This window comes from Hirundo rustica, chromosome 21, assembly GCF_015227805.2.
Source record: "Hirundo rustica isolate bHirRus1 chromosome 21, bHirRus1.pri.v3, whole genome shotgun sequence".
Taxonomy (NCBI): Eukaryota; Metazoa; Chordata; class Aves; order Passeriformes; family Hirundinidae; genus Hirundo; species Hirundo rustica.
Genome location: NC_053470.1, coordinates 8520313 through 8538740, shown reverse-complemented (window position 1 = coordinate 8538740; position 18428 = coordinate 8520313). Strand labels below are relative to the sequence as shown.

At 40.1% G+C, this 18428-nt stretch overlaps 1 protein-coding gene across 4 annotated transcripts in view; it reads right to left on the bottom strand.

Annotated features, from left to right (window-relative positions):
• Positions 1-18428, bottom strand: part of TENM1 (teneurin transmembrane protein 1) — a 616400-nt gene that overhangs the window by 498916 nt on the left and 99056 nt on the right. For all 4 annotated transcript variants that reach the window (XM_058423210.1, XM_058423211.1, XM_058423213.1 and 1 more), the window contains exon 2: positions 13200-13296. The gene's annotated coding sequence lies outside the window, so the exon portion shown is untranslated. The remainder of the gene's footprint in view (positions 1-13199; positions 13297-18428) is intronic.

Below are 18428 nucleotides of genomic sequence, written 5' to 3'. Positions count from 1 at the left end.
TGATTGCATGACCTCGATAGAATGGTGACATTCCATGGAGTCACGTGCTCTGAGCTGACGTGATTCAGAATTTAGTGTAAATTTAGTGACTGTGGAGAGACAGACACACAGACAGCCCGCCCTCCAATCCTGCAGTGGGAAAACCAAACCAAACCAAACCAAAATCACTGACACCAATGAGATCAGAAGCAAATCCATCTCTTGGCCACAACTGGAACACTTGAAGGCCAGACTTGTGGCTCAGAGAAACCAATGATTTCCTTTCATTTCCCTCTGACGTTTCCTGCAGAATCACAGACTCTCCTGTCTTGTCTCATGTTGCGGGGACCAGCGGTCACCCAGACAGAAAATGTTTCCTTTCCCCTGCAGAGGGGACACAAGATTTACACATCCTATAAAGGGAGACAGCAGAACATTGAAACGCTTTTGAAATTACATTCTTCACTTTCCTGCAAAAGTATTTCTGTGGCTGTGTGTGTCCTACAACATAAAGTACATTTATAGGCTCCAAAGTGGCATACATTAGGGTGTTTTTCAACAGGAAAATAAAGGATAAAAGCAGAGCACTACTTCTTAAGTATTTCGAACTTTCAGACATCACCAAAGACGGAAACAATTTTTTCCCCCCCACTAATTTTTCAGTGTATCAGACTGCGCCTTTACTTTTTCCTGGATGGCTGATTAAATGCTAAGTGCTGCACCTCATACATCTCCCTGCATCTAGTTACAGAGCAGCTGTCAAAGGCTCTGTGCACCTCTGGAAAGGTGATGAAGCTCCACTTCTGGAAATGACAGTTTGTTGCAAAAGACACTTCCAAAGTTTTCTACTATTGTTAAGAGCCCAGCTATAAATAGAGTTTTCTTTGTACACTGGCTGCTTTTCTCATCCTTTCTTCCTCCCTCTGACTCTGCCCACTGAATAAGCACTTTGCTGAAGCTACTCAGCCGCTCGGTGAAATCAAACATTCTCCCGTCTCTCCATTCCTTTTAAAAATAATGAGGGCCAGTTGAAATCTTTCTAATGTATTCCTCTATCGTGATAAGCCAGCAATCTTTTTCAAATATTTTCCCATGTGACAGCTGATTGCCTTGATTTTGGAGGTTCCAAGTGTGAGTTTCAAGATTAGGCTTGCCTATTTATAGTTTTGTTCCTCTAAAAGTTAATGGTAAAATTACATATCTTATTTACAAAAACCCAAAATATTAGGCATCCTGGTAGTGACAAACATCACCCAAACAGGCCCTCTTTGAAAGGTTTTTCACTCCAAAACTCATAATCTCCTGAGATCCCATTTTATCGCAGCGGTTTTTCACTCCTTCACAAAAAAAGAAAAAAATAAAATCATCATTTGGCAGACAAGGCGGTGTCAAAACATGGAGAAAAGAGCTATGGCATGTCAAAACAGTGCAGGTAAACAAAAGTTACAGTCTTGCACTCACCCTGGGAACAGCAGAAATCAACCTCAGACACTGCTGCTGTTCAGGAACCTTCCAGCAAAGAGGACTGAAGGCTGCAAAGCACCGCTCACACACAGTTATGTCCTCTGAAATTTTAAAAGCTTAAGCTAAATATTGAAGGAACATCATTTTAGAATATTCGTGGGTGTGATAATGATATTTAAAGAGCTCGCTGCTGACACGCTGCTGGCTCTGGAACAACTTCCACTGCCACCATCTCTGTGCTCCGCACACAACGTGCCTCGGAAAACTGCACGAGTGCACATCCACATCAGTGAGTATTTAATGCTCCGGGCGAGGAGAGGCAAACCTTAGGTAGCAAAGCTCAGTATTACGTTACAGACTGTTAGACAAGGCGTGTTTCCCGTTCCTGCTGTCACAGATGTTAAATGTGTGCCACTACATCCCAGAGACAGGAGGTTGAGATCAGAGTCAACTTTCCCCCTTCACCCCATTCTGCTCCGACCACTCAGTCTGAAAACGTTACATTCTGATCTATTATCTGAGGAACAAAAAGACTTTATCTGGGCTTACTGCTTTTATTCAACACCCAGAACAATCTATGTCTATTCCTTTAAGCTCCTTTGGATGTGAAAAAATATGGTTACATAAATCTTTGTAATCCTGAGGGGAGGATGGCATATAAAGAGTTTACTGGCATTAGGATTAAGTCTGGAGTATTGCAGGGCAATCTTTAATCTCCTAAAATCTACCTCACCGTTCCAAGCTGTTTTGTGTGAGTAGATGAAGCTTTGGAAATAGGACACAGCTGGCAAGAGTGATGGAGAGAAAGACTTTAAAAAAAATCAAAGAAAAAGAAAAGGAAAGGGAAAGAGGAAAAGAGGGGGAAAGGGAAAAGAGCAATTCGTAAAACTGTTAATGGGCTGATTTAACCCAGTGACATGCATAAAGTTATTTTTTATTAATAAAGAAATTACAGAAGTTGGATGAAGTTCTTGTAAAACAAATTAGGAGGGGAAAAAAAAATCAAAGTTTGAAAACAGGGAAGATTCAAACATGGACCAAAACAGATCTAAAACCGCTCTACAAGACAGCAAAGTCTTGTTTGGTTCTGAGACTCCTTGATCCAAACAGGATGAGCCATAATACACAGAATGTGTTTATCTGACAGATTTATGCAAATAATTCTGCATATCACTGGTATTTATTAGCATTTCAATGGTTAGGTAAGTTAAGTTTTATGCATTTCCAGCACTGAAGAGAAATATGAGCACGAATATGCAGGATCTAGAAGACAGTTCAATAATAGCATTTCTTTCTTATTTAGTAGTTTGTATTTCCAAAGCACCACGCAATCATGAACAAATTAATCTAGGGCTTACGCTGAATTTTACTGATAAGGACATTAAAAGCCTTTAGCAAATGTTTAATTGAAATAACTGCCACGCATTAATTCTGAGAAACTTGTTTTAGTATCCTGGAGATTTAGCAAACACCTGATGAGTGAACACAGCATGCCCCAGTGCACAGAATTCTGTGTGTGCTCCTCTGGAGTCTCAACGAGCAAGAAAATGCTCTGAAATGACATCTTAGCAAAGGAAGAAAAGAAAGAACCTAATGCTACACTGGAGCAGGAGCAGAAACCACAGGCTGCATGGTTCTCTTTTAGCTGACAGTTCTCCACAGAGAAAAAATAAAATCCCTCTGTCATTTCAGTAATTCCAAATTTGACTCCCAAACCCCAAGGTTTGCCCTTCTTAAAGCAGAAGTGTGACTGTCACCCATCCAAAGCAGTAATTAATTGTGATAATTTAGTAAAACCTGGCAGAGAATGCACTGTGATGAACCCAAGGGGTTTCTCAGGAAATTGTTTTTCAAGGAAAAGCATCACTGCTTTTCTGATGTCTCCTGATGGAAATCTGAACCCTTTGGGCTCCCCACTGTCATGAATGCAATTTTTTATTTTGAAATTATTCTTCTTCCACACTCATTTCCCACTGCAGTGTCTGGCATTTAACCAGTTTGCCTCTCTCCCCAGTAAAAGTCAGATGGCAAGAAAAAAGGTGGGATTCTTCCACCTCAAACCACTTTCTGGGCTTTATTAGAAAACTTCTTAGGGTACACTTGGTCCCATCTTTCAGATCACTAATAATGACAATAACCAGTGTCAGGCCCCATTTCCTAAGTATTTCCCAATGTGAGAGATATTAATTATTCATAAATTAATTATTAAGAAATGCTATTAAATTATGACTCTCAGCAATCTACATTGGAGACTGTACTTGATGGTGCAGTGAATACCTATCAAATGCAGAATGATCTTTTACAAAATTGTGGGATTTGTTCTTTTTTAAAACACAAAATACTTTGGAATGCAATTAGAAGACGGCTAAATGTGATTTGGAAATAATTTAATCAAATTAAAATTGCAAGAAAGTTTGTTGAGCAAAAGCACCTTGTCAATTGTCAATTCACATTCTCTGAATTTTGTTCCTGCCAGTGTCTCTCCAGAAAAACATCTGCGCTTCCATATGAGAGAAAAAACTGACAATGTATTTTTCCTGTATGTAGATAACATACTGAATTTCGATTTAACATCAATTCCACCTCGAATAAATGCACAGAAACAATAAGAAGAATTCCGCCAAGAAAAGAAACCAAAACCTGAAACTGGTTAGACAGTATGTAAAATAAAAATGATACCGAACAGAACAGCAGAACTTAGCAGGCAGACATGAAGTGGATTCATTCCTCTCAATGGATACTCAAATGCAGATGTTTGCCTTAGTTCTAAAGACATGAACATTTAAGTTACACAGCCTTGTATTATGTTGTTTCAATCCTAAATGTATTTGACAAAGTATTTGTCACCAACTCAAATGGAACTCAAATTTCTTTAAAATATTTAGCATGTATAAAATTGACTTATTTCACTAAATAGGGTTTTAAAATCCATGAGTAATTTTATTTTTCAACATTTTGTGAAAGGAGGGAAAGGTAAAAAAACTCATATATTCACATTCATAAAACCTGACACCTCAGGAGAGTTAAAACTGAATAAACTGTGAACAAATGTTGAATTGGGGGGTGGGGTTAAAGCAACTTCACATTAGTAGAATATCCTATGGTGCCTTACATTATTGATTCTCTGTCAACATCATGTTAGTTCCTTTCTAAATTAGTTCTGTGGCTTGACCTTGAAAAGATTGTGATGCAGAGTCCACAGGTTCATTCTAATTGCTGTTTTTCCTGGTGGACTTAACCATGCCAACCTGTCACTCATCAAGACCATTTGTCTGTGAACAGACTTAATTAAACACCTCAAATCCAATTTCTCTGATCCTTTCCACTATTAAAAAACCCACTTGTGCTCCATGAGCTATTAAGAGTTTTCTAAAGGAAAAACTCCAACATCCTCAATGGCATTACCCTCTCCTGTTGAGGAAAGGCAGAACACAAAACCCAAGACTATTAATTAGGATGGGAAAATAAAATATTTCTAGGGACAACAAAGAATTTGCTAACTCCTAAACACACAGCAGAAGATTAAAGAATCATTCAAAGCGCCTGCACAACTTTTCCCTTTTTTTCCCCCTCATCTCCTTCATATAAGATCTTCAACATGCTGTATGGGCTTGCTTTGAATATGAATTTTTATTTATCTTGCTTCAGGTTTAAGCAGGTAACTGCATTAGTTTTTGTGAAAGAGGAAAGCATTTTCAGCCTCCTTTTTCATGATTTAAATGTCCTGCACACTGGTAGGATCAGTGAAGGTGAAAACACCTCAGACATAAATGTGCAGTTTCATTAAAATTATTGACGAGGTGCTTTTGTTTTCTGTTCTTAACAAACTTTCCTGCAATTTTGACTTTATTTATTGAATTGTTTCTAGGTTAGATTTAGCCACATCTCATAACAGCATTCCAAAGTATTTTATTGTTTTAAAGAAGAACGAATCCCAGAGTTTTGTGAAAGATCATTCTGCATTTGATAGGTATTCACTGCACCATCAAGTACAGTCTCCAATGTAGATTGCTGAGAGTTATAATTTAAAAGCATTTCTTAATAATTAATTTATTAATAATTAATATCCCTCATGTTGGGAAATATTTAGAAAATGCTATTCCTACAACGGATTTCATGAAAGAAAAATTAGTGGATGAGGCTGGATTTATGGTTGCCAAGTCCTCAATGCCTGGTGAGGTAATTCTCTCTCTCTCCTTGCTCCCAGTTCCATATTTTGCAGAATTTTACGGCTACACCAAGTCTCTGCAGCCCATGTTCCTCCACAGCAGCCCCTGAACTGCCTGAGAAGTATTTTACCACTCTAATTAAGGCTGCAGCAACATGCACCAAACAAATGCTCAGCTCAACCTCTAAATTTGAACTATGCCATGAAAACATCTCTGAATTCAAACCATTCCCAAGCACAGCAACAGCTTTTTGTTCTACAGCTTTATCAGTCTGGAGTCTGGGAATACGACGTTTGTGTCATAAAGACATTTAAAGAAGAAAGGCACTGAGGTTCCAGAATTACTCTGAGCTTCTAAAGCAGTGTTCAAATATTGCCTCAATGGGTTCTGTCATTAGAATTTAGATCCTTCAAGCTAAAAAATAAACAACCTAGAGGGTTATTTTCAGGTTTGGTGCAACAAATTATGTGAGCTGCCTTAAAACACACAAGCAATCAATCTAGGAGAGACACATACACCCCAAACAGTGCATGTGTCTAATCTGTGTACTGCCAGGCTCGAGAATTCTCTTCTGTTGAGTTTCTATTACCTCCAAGAAATATAAAGCAAAATGACAGAGTCAAATAAAACCAACTAATGCAATATGATTGATCTCTGGTGTCAGGACAGGCAGGCTCATCCCTGTGTCATCCCTGGGGCCAGGCAGGAGATGTTTCCTCTAACACTCAATAACATATTGTGCCTCTACAGCTGCTGTAATGGCTGCACACATCAGCTTTTTATAATATTGGTAAATCTTCCCACATACAGGGGTTTTATTAACCCTGCACGTCACTGGGATTGCAAGAAGGAGGAAAAAAAATATTTGTTCTTCTCAAATACAATCTTTTCTATGAATGAAAAGCACTGGCTGAAATGAGGGAGCAGAACCAGCCAGGATTCCAAGTGCTGCTGGGGTGATGGCTCTGCTGCACACACACAATGCACTTCATCTGATACTGAGAAACACTGAGCACTCCCATATCAGATATGCTCTCCTGGCAGAGAGACACGTCCCTGAACCCTAAGGATAAAAATATCTGTGCTGAAAGTGTCAGGCCATTCTCTCTCGTGGTGACTATCACTCTTACTGTTCATTTCTCCCATTCTTTGACTTCTGTTTTACACCACACCAATGCACGTGCGAGCAGCAGCGCTGATACCAGTGGAATTAATCAGTATTCAGCCTCACATGCTTGGCAGCAGAACTTTATTTTTTTAAGTATTCTACTTTTTTAGGTTTCCACACATTAGCTCTCATTTGGAGGGAAGCGTAATAATGAGAGCAGAGTATTAAAAACTGGACCCTTGCAAACCAGGTATGTGCTGTGACCATGCTCCTGTCCTGCACAAAAATTAAAGATAAAAAGGTATCCTGAGCGAGGGCACCTGTCCTTGTGGTGTCCCTGGCACCTTCAGTGGGTGAACCCCGGCTGCTTCCTGCAGCCACCTCGCCCTGGGTCAGCCAGGATTCTGAAAAGGGGCATTGCATTTGATCCAATAAACCAGTGCTTAGAGAAGGTAGAAGGAGCCCTGAGCCAAACAGTAAATTCCACGTGGGCTCAGAAAATCCCCACGTCAGCCCCGCAGTGATGCTCATCTGTGCTGTGGCTTGTTAAAAGAGTTCCACAAACAGCGCCCAGCCAGACCTGCTGGATTCCTTCTGAGCCTTACCAAACTACCAACACAGATCATCCTCTATACACATCCAGAGGCAGACTGCATTTTTTTTTTTTATTTTCCAAAATACCAGGCTTTTGGTCCTTTATCCTTAAAATAAATATGACCAGAAGGATCTTATGTTTGTTAGGTGTCTTATCAATAAATCCCCACGTAATTCCAAGCCATAATGACTGAGTTTCAGAAGATGGAATTTACGTGTTGCATGTATTTTGAACACTAGAGTGTAAAGTGCAACTTCCACTACTGCGCAAGTTATCAGAAAATGTAGGGGCAAATTCTGCTGCTCCACAAACCACAACTTTGTCTTAAGAGCACTTTTAAAAAGATTTGCAAGTACTGTTTTCTTTGTACATTGAAATGGCAAGTGGGTAAACTGCAATTTAGAAAATGTCACACCACTCTTAATCCCCTGATTTTCAGAGTGTTAGGGTTTGATCTGTAATGCAAATAGTACGGGGCAGTTTTTGCTTTGGTGTGTGGCTACAAACAGCTGGACCAAAAACGCACATTTTTCTCTGCTTTCAAACAGTGCGAGCTGACATAATTTGACTGAATACTGAGGTGGTGCCATCAGTACTGAGGTGTTACAGGAGCCAAGTGTGGCTGAATTCACTAAAGACTCTCATCTACCACTCCTCATTATCCCCAGAAAGCCCTGAATGGTCTGTTATTAGAAGGTGCTTACTGAAACAATACCAAGCCCAGGTAGCATGTCTCCTGAATAAAAATAGCTCTCTTGTCGAGGTTGTAAATAACGTTTTTCCCAACAGAAACCAAGCAAACTTGCACCTAAATAGGCTCTTGGTCTGCCCACTTTATCAATCAGCGACCTCACTTTAGAATAGAATCAACAGGACTTCTTTTTCTTATTCTTTAAACAGTCCAACCCCTCGATCCACCAGAATTTCCTGAGAGAAAAAAGTAACTGGAAATAAACTAAATAAACAGAGTGAGTATAGGGGATGAGATGGCTAACACAGCCAGCTCTGATTTCCATGAGGTATTCAGCGAGATCCAAGCACCAAAGGCTCTCAAATTAGGCTGACATAAGGTAAGAGGGAAGGTCCTCACAGGGATAACCAACTGAAGGATGGGGAAGAAGGAGCTGCAGTAACCAGTCCATTTTCCCAGCCAAGGGAAGGCGCAAGTGCAATCCCACAGGGACCTTTGCTACGGCCTCAGCTGCTCAGCGCACTCAGCAATGATCAGGAAAAGGAGAATGGGAAGGAGATTGAGTTTGCTGCTGAAGACAAGGTTTTCAAGGGGAGAAAACCAATAGTGGATTAAAAAAACAAAAAAAAACCAAACAAGAAAAGTCGCAGAAAAGCTCTGTGGCACTGAGTGATTGAGGATAAAATGGCAGCTGACAGTCAAACCAAACAAATGTAAATAATGAACCCAAAACAACCAAACAGATTTCACTTTATGTACCCAGGAATTGATTCTGAGACAGCTCCAGAGGCAACAGAGATCTCAGGTTAAAATCATGGCCTTGTGAACAGATCTGTTCAGTGGATTTGGAATTATAATCACAGGAGAAGCTCTGAAAGTGTAATACCACTGTGTAAAGCTTGCATTGTGTCCACATCATGATTGTGATGTGGTCCTTTCATCTGAGAAAATGCATTTGAGCAGAATTTGGATTAGAACTTGACAAAATTATTAAAGATAACCAAATAACTTCCACAGAGAGAAGATATTTCCAGACTAGGACTCCCAAACTAGCAAAACATCAAACAAGAGCCAACTAAAAATCATGACAGGCATGGAAAAGGTGAAAGGAAAATCAGTTAGCTGCCCCTTCCATTGCAATAACAAGAAACCCTGAAGTACAAATTCACAGGTGAAGATTCAATTCAAAATCAGGCAGGCACCACTCCACTTTAGGCAGAGATGGACTGTGGAACTCCCTGACAAAAGATACACAGTGAATGCCAAAAACAGGCACAGATTCACAAACTTTGGGAAATACTAATAATAATTTAAAAAAAAAAAATCTTACAGGCTCTCAAACCCAAACTGTGTCAGGGCAGAGGGGGTTCATGTAACCTCTTGTATTTCCATGGGCTCCACAGGCAGGATTACAAAACTAATATTTTGTTTTGTTTTTTTTAATCCACACCCTATGAAGTGCTGACAACATTCTTCAACTTTGGTTTAATGGTGCATCTTTCAAAAGGGGCCAAAAACATTCAGCCTAGCTCGGAATAGGGAAAAAAAAAAAAATCTCCCCTCCAGTCTATGAATTTCAATTCATTCTGCTGATCATATCATTGTACGCTTAGATTCTTGACTTTAGACATCAGGCAAGAGCTGTTCAACTGTTTTTAGTAACATTAACTTCTCTACACTGATTTTACAACAGCATATTCAATAGCTGGTACGCTACAGGTCCAGAACTAAAACATCCCAAATTTTGCATCAAAGTCACGTTAGGGATAACATAAAAGTAACGGAATATATAATGAGGAGTGAGCTGAAATTCCAGTATTTATCACCCAAAGGCCTCTGGCGACCCACAGCACACCCCAATGCGACAGGGGTGTAGGAGCAGCAGGGCAATGGGCAATGAAATGGTGATTAAAGATCAGAACAGTAACTGGGAGCTAAGCACAAGCCCCTGAGATGCCAAACCCTGCCTTGACTCCGTGAGCAGCACCGAGCGCAGGAAATCCCAGCGAGGAGCTCGCTGCCACGCAGGCTGCGCTGACGCCAGCCCAACCTCCCAAACCTCCGCACCTCGCTCCCTCATCATCCCTGAGCCGCGATGGGTCACTCCAAAGATCAAAGTCAGCGCCGCTTCAAGGAGCTCCAGCTAAGCCCTCAGCGTTCCTGCTCCTGAGAATGGCTTCCTGTAACAAAGCCCAAAATGCGGCCAAAACCAGAGATCAATAGCTCAGGAGCGCTTGGCACCGAGAGAACTGCTCTGGGAAAGGAAGGAAGGAAACGGGCACTGCGCTGATATCCACTCATTTAACGCTGGATGAGGATTCCAGACAGTTTGAAAACAGATGGTTGTGTCAGAATTCTGCAGCGTAAGAAGAATTTATAGCATTGCTGGCGGGAGCTTTAATTTTACATTCAAATCCTCGTGATAATTTATTCAGGAGTGCGCTCTACCTTTCTGAAGCTGCGATGCCTTCACTGGCATTAATTTGTGTCTCCCCCTGGTATCTGGAACAAAAAACCTGAGTGCAGGTAAAAGATGAGAGGGGACACAATCAGCATTCCTTTGCTGGCATTAACCCTGGCCTCATTTATTTATGGACAAAGCTCTGTGCTTTAAGAAACACAGGCACTAGCAGGACAAGGAGAGGATGCACACTCTGGTATTTACCGCACAAAATTCAAATTGTGAGCTGAAGATGTCATAATTCATTTTGTTGTGGGTTTTTCTAGAGTGCTCGTCACTGTGGCATTTAAATTATTTTCCAAAAGAAAAAGAATTAAACTCCATAATGCTCCTTAAGGACAATTAGGGCTGAAAATCTCCACGCAGTATTATAGTATGGTACAGCCAACATGAAATGTAAGTTTCTGATGTCTTTGTTTGGGGTTTCTTTAACCTCTGGATTCTAGATGGAGGACAGACAATTATTTTTAAGGAAATTTTAGATGCACCTCATGACCTTCTGCCTCTTGATTACACAGTTACTGACAGAAGGAGTGTATTTTTTAAAATTTCCCGGTAAAGTTGGCAATAAAGAATTATTTTGACTGTGAGCTGTTTTATTTTTCAGAGTAGGGAACACGGCACTTTTATCCTAAAAGAACATGATATTAATGAAAGTACTTTGACTTACAAAAGTAAAAATCTGTGGGATTTAAACAATGCAGCCAGCTGATTCAAGATCATTTGAATTAATATTGGCGATAAATTATTTCACAGTAAAGTTATTCCTACTCAGCAGGAACTTAATTTGTCATAATATGGTGGTGTTAAAGAAGGCTTTATCTCTTATCTACACCTACGTCTGTTGCATGAAATCACTGAATAAAGGTTCCTCATGGTGTTACCTGGAACATATTCCACCCTGTACATGGGGTAAAGCCACGTGGATGATTTAGCACGAGTTACTGACTTCATTCACTTTATATTAAAGTCCTTCCTCCCTCAAAAACTAGTTCTAGGAGAGTTGCTCAGTGGTAGCACTTTTACAGAACACTTAAGAGTGAAAGAAGAAAATCCGAGCAATATCAGAACATTTTTTGCTCAACTTCTGGAAGGCAATTCCAAAAAAAAACCAGTACAAAAATCCAGCATTCAAAAACTGCCAGGAAAAATAATGCCATTTCTGTCCTGTGTGATTCTGTACTACCAAAGGTAAAAAATCTGTCCTGTGTATTTGAAATTAATGAACTTGCTCTTTGCATAGTTGCCATTAGATGTATCTATAATATAACTTTTCCTCAAGAATAATTTTGCTACTAAGGAAACAAACATACTGAAAGGCAAAATTCACAAAGTACGGGAGACAATGGTGTGGGGGTTCTTTTGCTGCATAATTCAGGTGTTTTTGGGAAATGGTATTTTCCTCCTGAAGGAAAAAGTCACATTAAATCGGGATTAGGAAGAGGCGTACGACAGAATTTTGGTTTTAAGGACTGTTTTTCAGTCCTTGGTGTAACAATATAACAGGGTCTTAATCTTGTTATTTTCTTCCTAGTAACTAAAGCACTCACTAAAAATGTGAAAGGCCTGAAGAATTACTGCTTAAGGCATCTGTTAGTCAATCAGTTTTGCATTATTAGGTAAAAAAAAAATATTTATTTGTATCTTATAAACTGCTTTTGAGTGAGCAAAGTCATCATGATTATACTTGACCTTCACTGCTTCAACTTCAAGAAAAATAGTCAGAATTCAGGGAGTTAATTAAAAATACACAACACTACAGAAAATTGAAAACTGCTTGAAAATAAAGAGAAACTTTTGTTTGGTGAGTAAAGCTCCAGGTGCAGCTGTTTCTTAGGAAATGTGTATCTTTTCAGCATGTTTATTTTTCTTGGAAAAGGGAAACACCAGCCCCGTTCACGCAGCACAAACTGTACTTGCCATGCAGAGGGCTGTCCCAGTCTGAAAGCGGCGCACGGGCAGAAAGGAGAGAGCAGCATTTCACTCGCGGGGAGTTCTCTCCCCATGGGCGATGCCAAGACATCCACATCACCCACAGCTACTGCTAAAATGGCTGGAACAAAGGTCAGCTCTGGCTCCAAAACCAATCCCTTTATGGCACCTTCCCTGTCTGGTTTAATTTAGAATTAAACCAAAACACGTGCACTTGATCAGCAATGAATCTTGAGATTACTCCCAAACACTGCAAGCAAAGAAATGCTTCTTTGAATGATCAGCTGAACTCCTGAATCTAATTATCACTTTGTCTTCACGCTGCTCAGCTTAATTTTTAATACATTTCCAGCTCAGAAGTCAGTTAACAGGAATTCTACAGCACCGGCAAAAATAAAGAAAAAAGTATGTCTGCAAAGTCAATCTTTAGTTAATTATTTTGCTGCTATTATAAACTTGGTTCTGAAAGCTTTAATTCCTTTGGTGTAGAAAAACTTCCCTACTGACCTATGAGACCAGACCAGTTTTCTCACAACATATTTTGAGTAGGTAGTCTCTGCTCACAAGGACTTGGTGGAATACACATAATCTGCATTTTAAATATTATGCCAAAGTAACTCTGAAAAACGCGAGATCTGTACAAACCCCATCTACAAGGAACCAACTATTGATTGAATTCTTAGCTCTAATAATTCACTGGCTTTTTATGCCTATGTTTTTCCCAGAATTTAATCCGATGCCATACCTGAGACCAGGCGATTCACAGAAAATCCTGCTGCAGTTGCTTCTTTTAAACTCACCTGATTATTAATTTGAAGACTCTTCCCTTCGTGAAGACCCAGTGAAGCCTCTCTCCGTGTCCTGCAAGCTCAGCTGGCGAATGGCAGGGCTGTGCTGCTGTAAAGGAAATGACAGATGAAGACAATTTTATTCAGATCTGAAAAATAAATTGGACTCGCAACAGAGCTGCAAAATATAGCAGATGTGTTCAAAGCAGACATTTTAAAGCAAATGTTCTAATACAATGACTTCAGCATTAAAAAGCATTGCTTAATCAAAGAATTAATGATATTTGGGACCCTCTAGATTTGGCAGCAGCCCCCCCCACATTAAAAATACTTGCTTTTATTTACACTGAAATGTAGAAAATATTTAGGAATAACAGAGAAACAACGTGCAAAAGCAAGACACACCATAGAGAAAAATTCTATAGCAGAATTTTTTTTTCATTAAGAAAATAGCAAGAAAAAATTAATCAGATTTGTGTTCTACTAGGCTAAATCTACTGGAACTCCATGTGATTTGCACCAGTACAGCTGCAACATCAAAGTCCCCTTCTCTGCTTCCTGATAACAAGGACTGTGCCCATTAATTACTAAATTTGGAACTGGGCTTAAGGGACATCAGTTTACTCAAATTTTGAAGGTCAAGGCATTGTCTGAAAAGGGATTTTCTTGCATTAATGTGTTTATATTGCACAGATTAACAGGGCTGCAGGATACTGGAAAATGAATAAAGGCAGTTATTAACACATATTGCTTGTCTGGGAACCGGGAACAAGGCTACTCGCAATTCTCTTCTACAGAGGAAAAAATGGAGCTCTGTCTCCATTTGCACTGTTGCACTTTTTATTCTTCATATGCATTAGAATATTTTTCATGCTGTGAGAAATAAATACATTCAGAACAGCTGCAAAATACTGCAAAGAATTACTGCCTTAAAGCTGGCACTGATTTCAAGCAGATAGAACGTTCATTATTTCATCTAACAACCAGCACACTTAGGATCAGGGAAAAACTAACCAGAGAAGCATTCCCAATGCATTACTTTCAGTTTCCCATTTTGGTGAAAAAAACCAGAATATGGGCTCATCTACACCAGAAAGCATCCACAGTGATATGTAAGGAAAATTAATTCAATGAACAGAATGTGAGCAGTATCTATTTTGGTCATAGATGAGTTTATCTGGTGGGCAAAAAAAAAATCAAAGCAAACTGAAGTCTGTCTGAGCAAAGAGTGATAATGGGTCCATCAAGCTCAAGGCCACGATTTTAGATAATACGGAGATGCCAAATGATCAAGTGTTAACTTGTTAAAAAGAGTGAATTTTCAAAAATCACCAAGGGCTAGGTGGAAAAAGCCTCGGTTCTCCAAGTTTCCTTCAGCCCATGTTGCTGTTTTGATACAGCAGGGGTTCAGACCCAATCTAAACTCTAAATCAGGAATAGATGTGCAAGTTTATGTCAAGGAAGACCACTAATATCTCGTCTTTGTCAACAATCTTTTGTTTTCAGGGCAGTAACACTTTTCCCTCAATGTTGCTCGATGGAAAACAGGAAAACACTAGCATTCAAATATTGCTTCCCAAGGATAGAACAAACTAGGCCACAGCACTACCTGAACTCAGGTGAAAACGTGCAAATTACAATATTTAAATATGCAAGGGGCGCTGCTGAGTGTCTGCAGCTCAGAGAAAATTCACAGCACAAGTCTTGCATGAGTCAGTGGCTGCTGGCAGCTACAAAAATCATCTGCACCTTACACATTTCCACGTGCAAAACACTCCAGCAATGATCTCCTAAAGGAGGCTGTGCCATATATCAAAATAATGTTATACCTACAGCAGCCCACAGACAGTAAAATATGCCCTTCCTGCTTGTTTTGCACACAGTGAAAAATGAGACACTTGTGGGTAAACTTGCTCATTAATTCTGACAGATAATTGAGAGTACATGCTTGATACCACAACTTAAGTGCCTGAAAGCCATAGAAATAGAAATGTTCTGAATGTTTGTGGAAAAGAAAGAAGGGGAGAGGAGCGGAGACAGCAATTATTTGAACTACACAGAATTTTAAATGGGTGATAATTAACTCGGTGGTGAGTAGCTGAGATGAGCAAGGAAAACTTTCACAGGCTTTCTTGAGAAGCATCTAAAAATAGGGCTGAAACAGAAAAAACACTTTTTCAGCAATTCTGAGTCTCCTTCTTCCATTCTTTGTTGAAACCCCAATTTCTATTTCCTTTAAAGAGCTGAGGAAGTTCTGTACACACATATGAAATTGAGGACTGTATTGTACTTATCCACGACCTCGAGTAAATCAGCATTCACTAGGATTTGTTAATCTGGACGCATTGCAAACTATCCATACTAAAAAAATAAAAACAAAAATACAAGCTATCCTAGGAAAAGCAGATTATTTTAGATAGTGCCACAATGCATCGATACTGTCACCGTGGGTTTTGACAGGTCTGTGGAAATGCAGGATGGAGCCAGCCCTCATAAGCTTGTAGGAAGTGGTGGAGCACCAGGTAGTTCCAAAGTGGATAAACGGAATCTCAGCAGCACAGCAGTGACAACAAATGGAACAGGAGGTAAGAGTAAGACACGGCTGGCACACAGGAAGGTCTGGCAGGATTTTAGTCATACGCATTCTTTACTGAATGCAATTCCAAAGCTGAAGAGAGGAATTCCAACACGTTTTCTCTCAAGAAGACACAGTCAACCCCAGAGGTGCCTGGTGTGGCTGAGATCATTCATATCTCAGTACCTCTGGGGATAATCCTCTCCGTTTCAGTCCAGGTTCTGTGCACAGCACAAGGCACAGCTTCCGTTCCTGCACAGGAGCACCTTGGAATGGCCCTTGGAGCACCAGGACCTGCAGGAGCAGCTTGGGCAGCCTCTCCACTCAGTCAGAAGAGGAAAGCAGCCCCATCCCTCCTTTCATGGGCAAACATGTCCAGAGAAAAGCTCAGCAGCAGCAGGGAAAGCCTGCTGTGATCAGACAGAAGCATTTCTCAGACTGGCTTTGTGTCTAGAGCAGATCCTGCTCCTCAAGAACCGAGTGGATTCCTCTCCTCCTGTTTGCCTTAGCTGGATAAAATCTACACTTAATCCAGTCTGTTCCATATTCTCTAAACAGCACCCATCACATTGTTCATTCAAATGTCAGGCCAGCACGTATGGCATGCAATTCAGGGCAGCGAACATGAAAACATTTGTCACTAGTCATTGTGAACCCTAAATATAAACATAAACAGTGACCTCGAGAGGAGATTTCATTCCCTGGGAAAGGAGGTGGCAGTGGATGCTCACTAGCAGCGAGCTGCCGCTAGTACAATAATTTGAAAATTTATACACACAGTCAGGGCTGCAGCCAACAAATAATGTAGGCAATTACTGCTGCTGCTAACGAGCCTGTGTGCCCAGTTTGGGGAGCAGCCTGCCCAGTGCTCTCCCCTTCAGGCTGCTGGAGCAACCGGTCTGTGCTTCAAGGGAGAGAACCGTTCGTAACAAAAGCAGAACTTCCAGGAGACAAACCACGATTTCAACTTGTTCTCGTTGCCAGAAATAGAACAAAAAAAATTAAAAAACCACAACCAAAAAACAAGTGCACACCTACTATAAACAGATGGCTAATAAAAATTTGGGGAGCGCTTTCAGCGCAGAAATTGAATACTCTGCAAAGACACCTACATAACAAATGCTGGGACATGTTGTCTCCTTTTATAGGCTACTGAAAGATGTGCCCTCTAGCTCAGGAGATGAACTGCTTTTTCTTTTATTGACAATTATGTGCAGAAGCTTCAGAATATGTTTATAGGAAATACTCAGCTTTATAATAGAATATTTCAAATATTCTCATGAAATACAGGCAGTAGATATCAACTACTAATGTGACATACTCCAGCATGGTCATGAATATTTGTGTCACTGGTCACAGATTTCTGGTCCACCATCTTTAAATAAAGAACGATCTTGATGAAATTAGAAGTTCACAATATATATCATAAGCTTGCTCCACTGAGATTTGCTCATGCCTGCAGACATCTGCTCTGTTTTGTACTTCCATTTGAAGACAAGAACAAATATTTCCATTTGCTCAAAAACGCTGACAGGTAAATCAATGTTTCAGTGTTCAATGGGTCAGCCCATGTTACATTATTCACTGCAGCAACACGACACTTCTCAACAATAAAATACACTCTAATACAGATTTGAAGTGATGCAAGAAAATATATGGTCTTTTCCTTGCAGTAGAAAAGCTGCTTTAATTTGAAATTGTCCCTCCTCCATCTGTAGAAGGATGTGAAATATCACAAATTAATTACTTTTGCCTGCCTGTCTTCTTCATCGCAGCTGACAGCAGAGCAAACACAAGAGATCAGTGTACCTGCTCCCAGGCAGCACAAACAGCAGATTTAGAGAGACGTCCCCAGCCTCAAACCTTCCCAAGGAGAAACAAAAAGAAGAAAAACTATTTCAGGTACCACAAACTGCCTGAAGTCTCCCCTGCCGATTCAGGGAGGCAAACCCAAGCCATTTTCTGTTCCTTACAAAGTTTGCTCTTTTACCCTGCTCACGTTGTGCCCTTAAGGGAAACGCAGTTCACACAAACTCCTGTCAGCGGGGAAAGCAAAGAAAGCCAAGCTGGCACCTCTCACCTGCCTCACTCTTACTAACAGGAAGCTGGGATTTCCTCAGGAAGCGTTTGATATTATATAAATATATTTATCATTATTACCATTATTCTCAGGAAGTCTTTATCAAGCAAATAGTTTCCCCTGAATACAACGAAAAGAAATCAGAAGCATATCCCTACCAAAGAATCAATAAACTGATTTACACCACAAAATGCCCTGATATCCTCTTGTTAGATTACGTTATTCTGTCACAGATTTTCTACACCAAATGTCTACCACAGAGCTTCCTGCATGGAAGGAAAAGTCATTTTTAAGGTTGCAAACACAGACCCTGAGTGGTTCCTTAGACCATGTGCTAAGGTACTTTTTCGGACAGCAAAGAGCCAAATCCTTTTCCAAGGGGGGGAGAAGTGCAAATTCTGTATATAATTAAAATACAATGCCGTAATTTAAAAAAAAAAAAATCCCCCCCAAACCCCCCAATCTAAGAACATCTTAGTGTTTTGGGAATAATCCAATTATTTCTTCATTACATCATTGAGCAAGGTATTTCTACACAAATCTATGGAGTAACCACGCTGAAATGCCACTTTTTGGCACTGGGGAG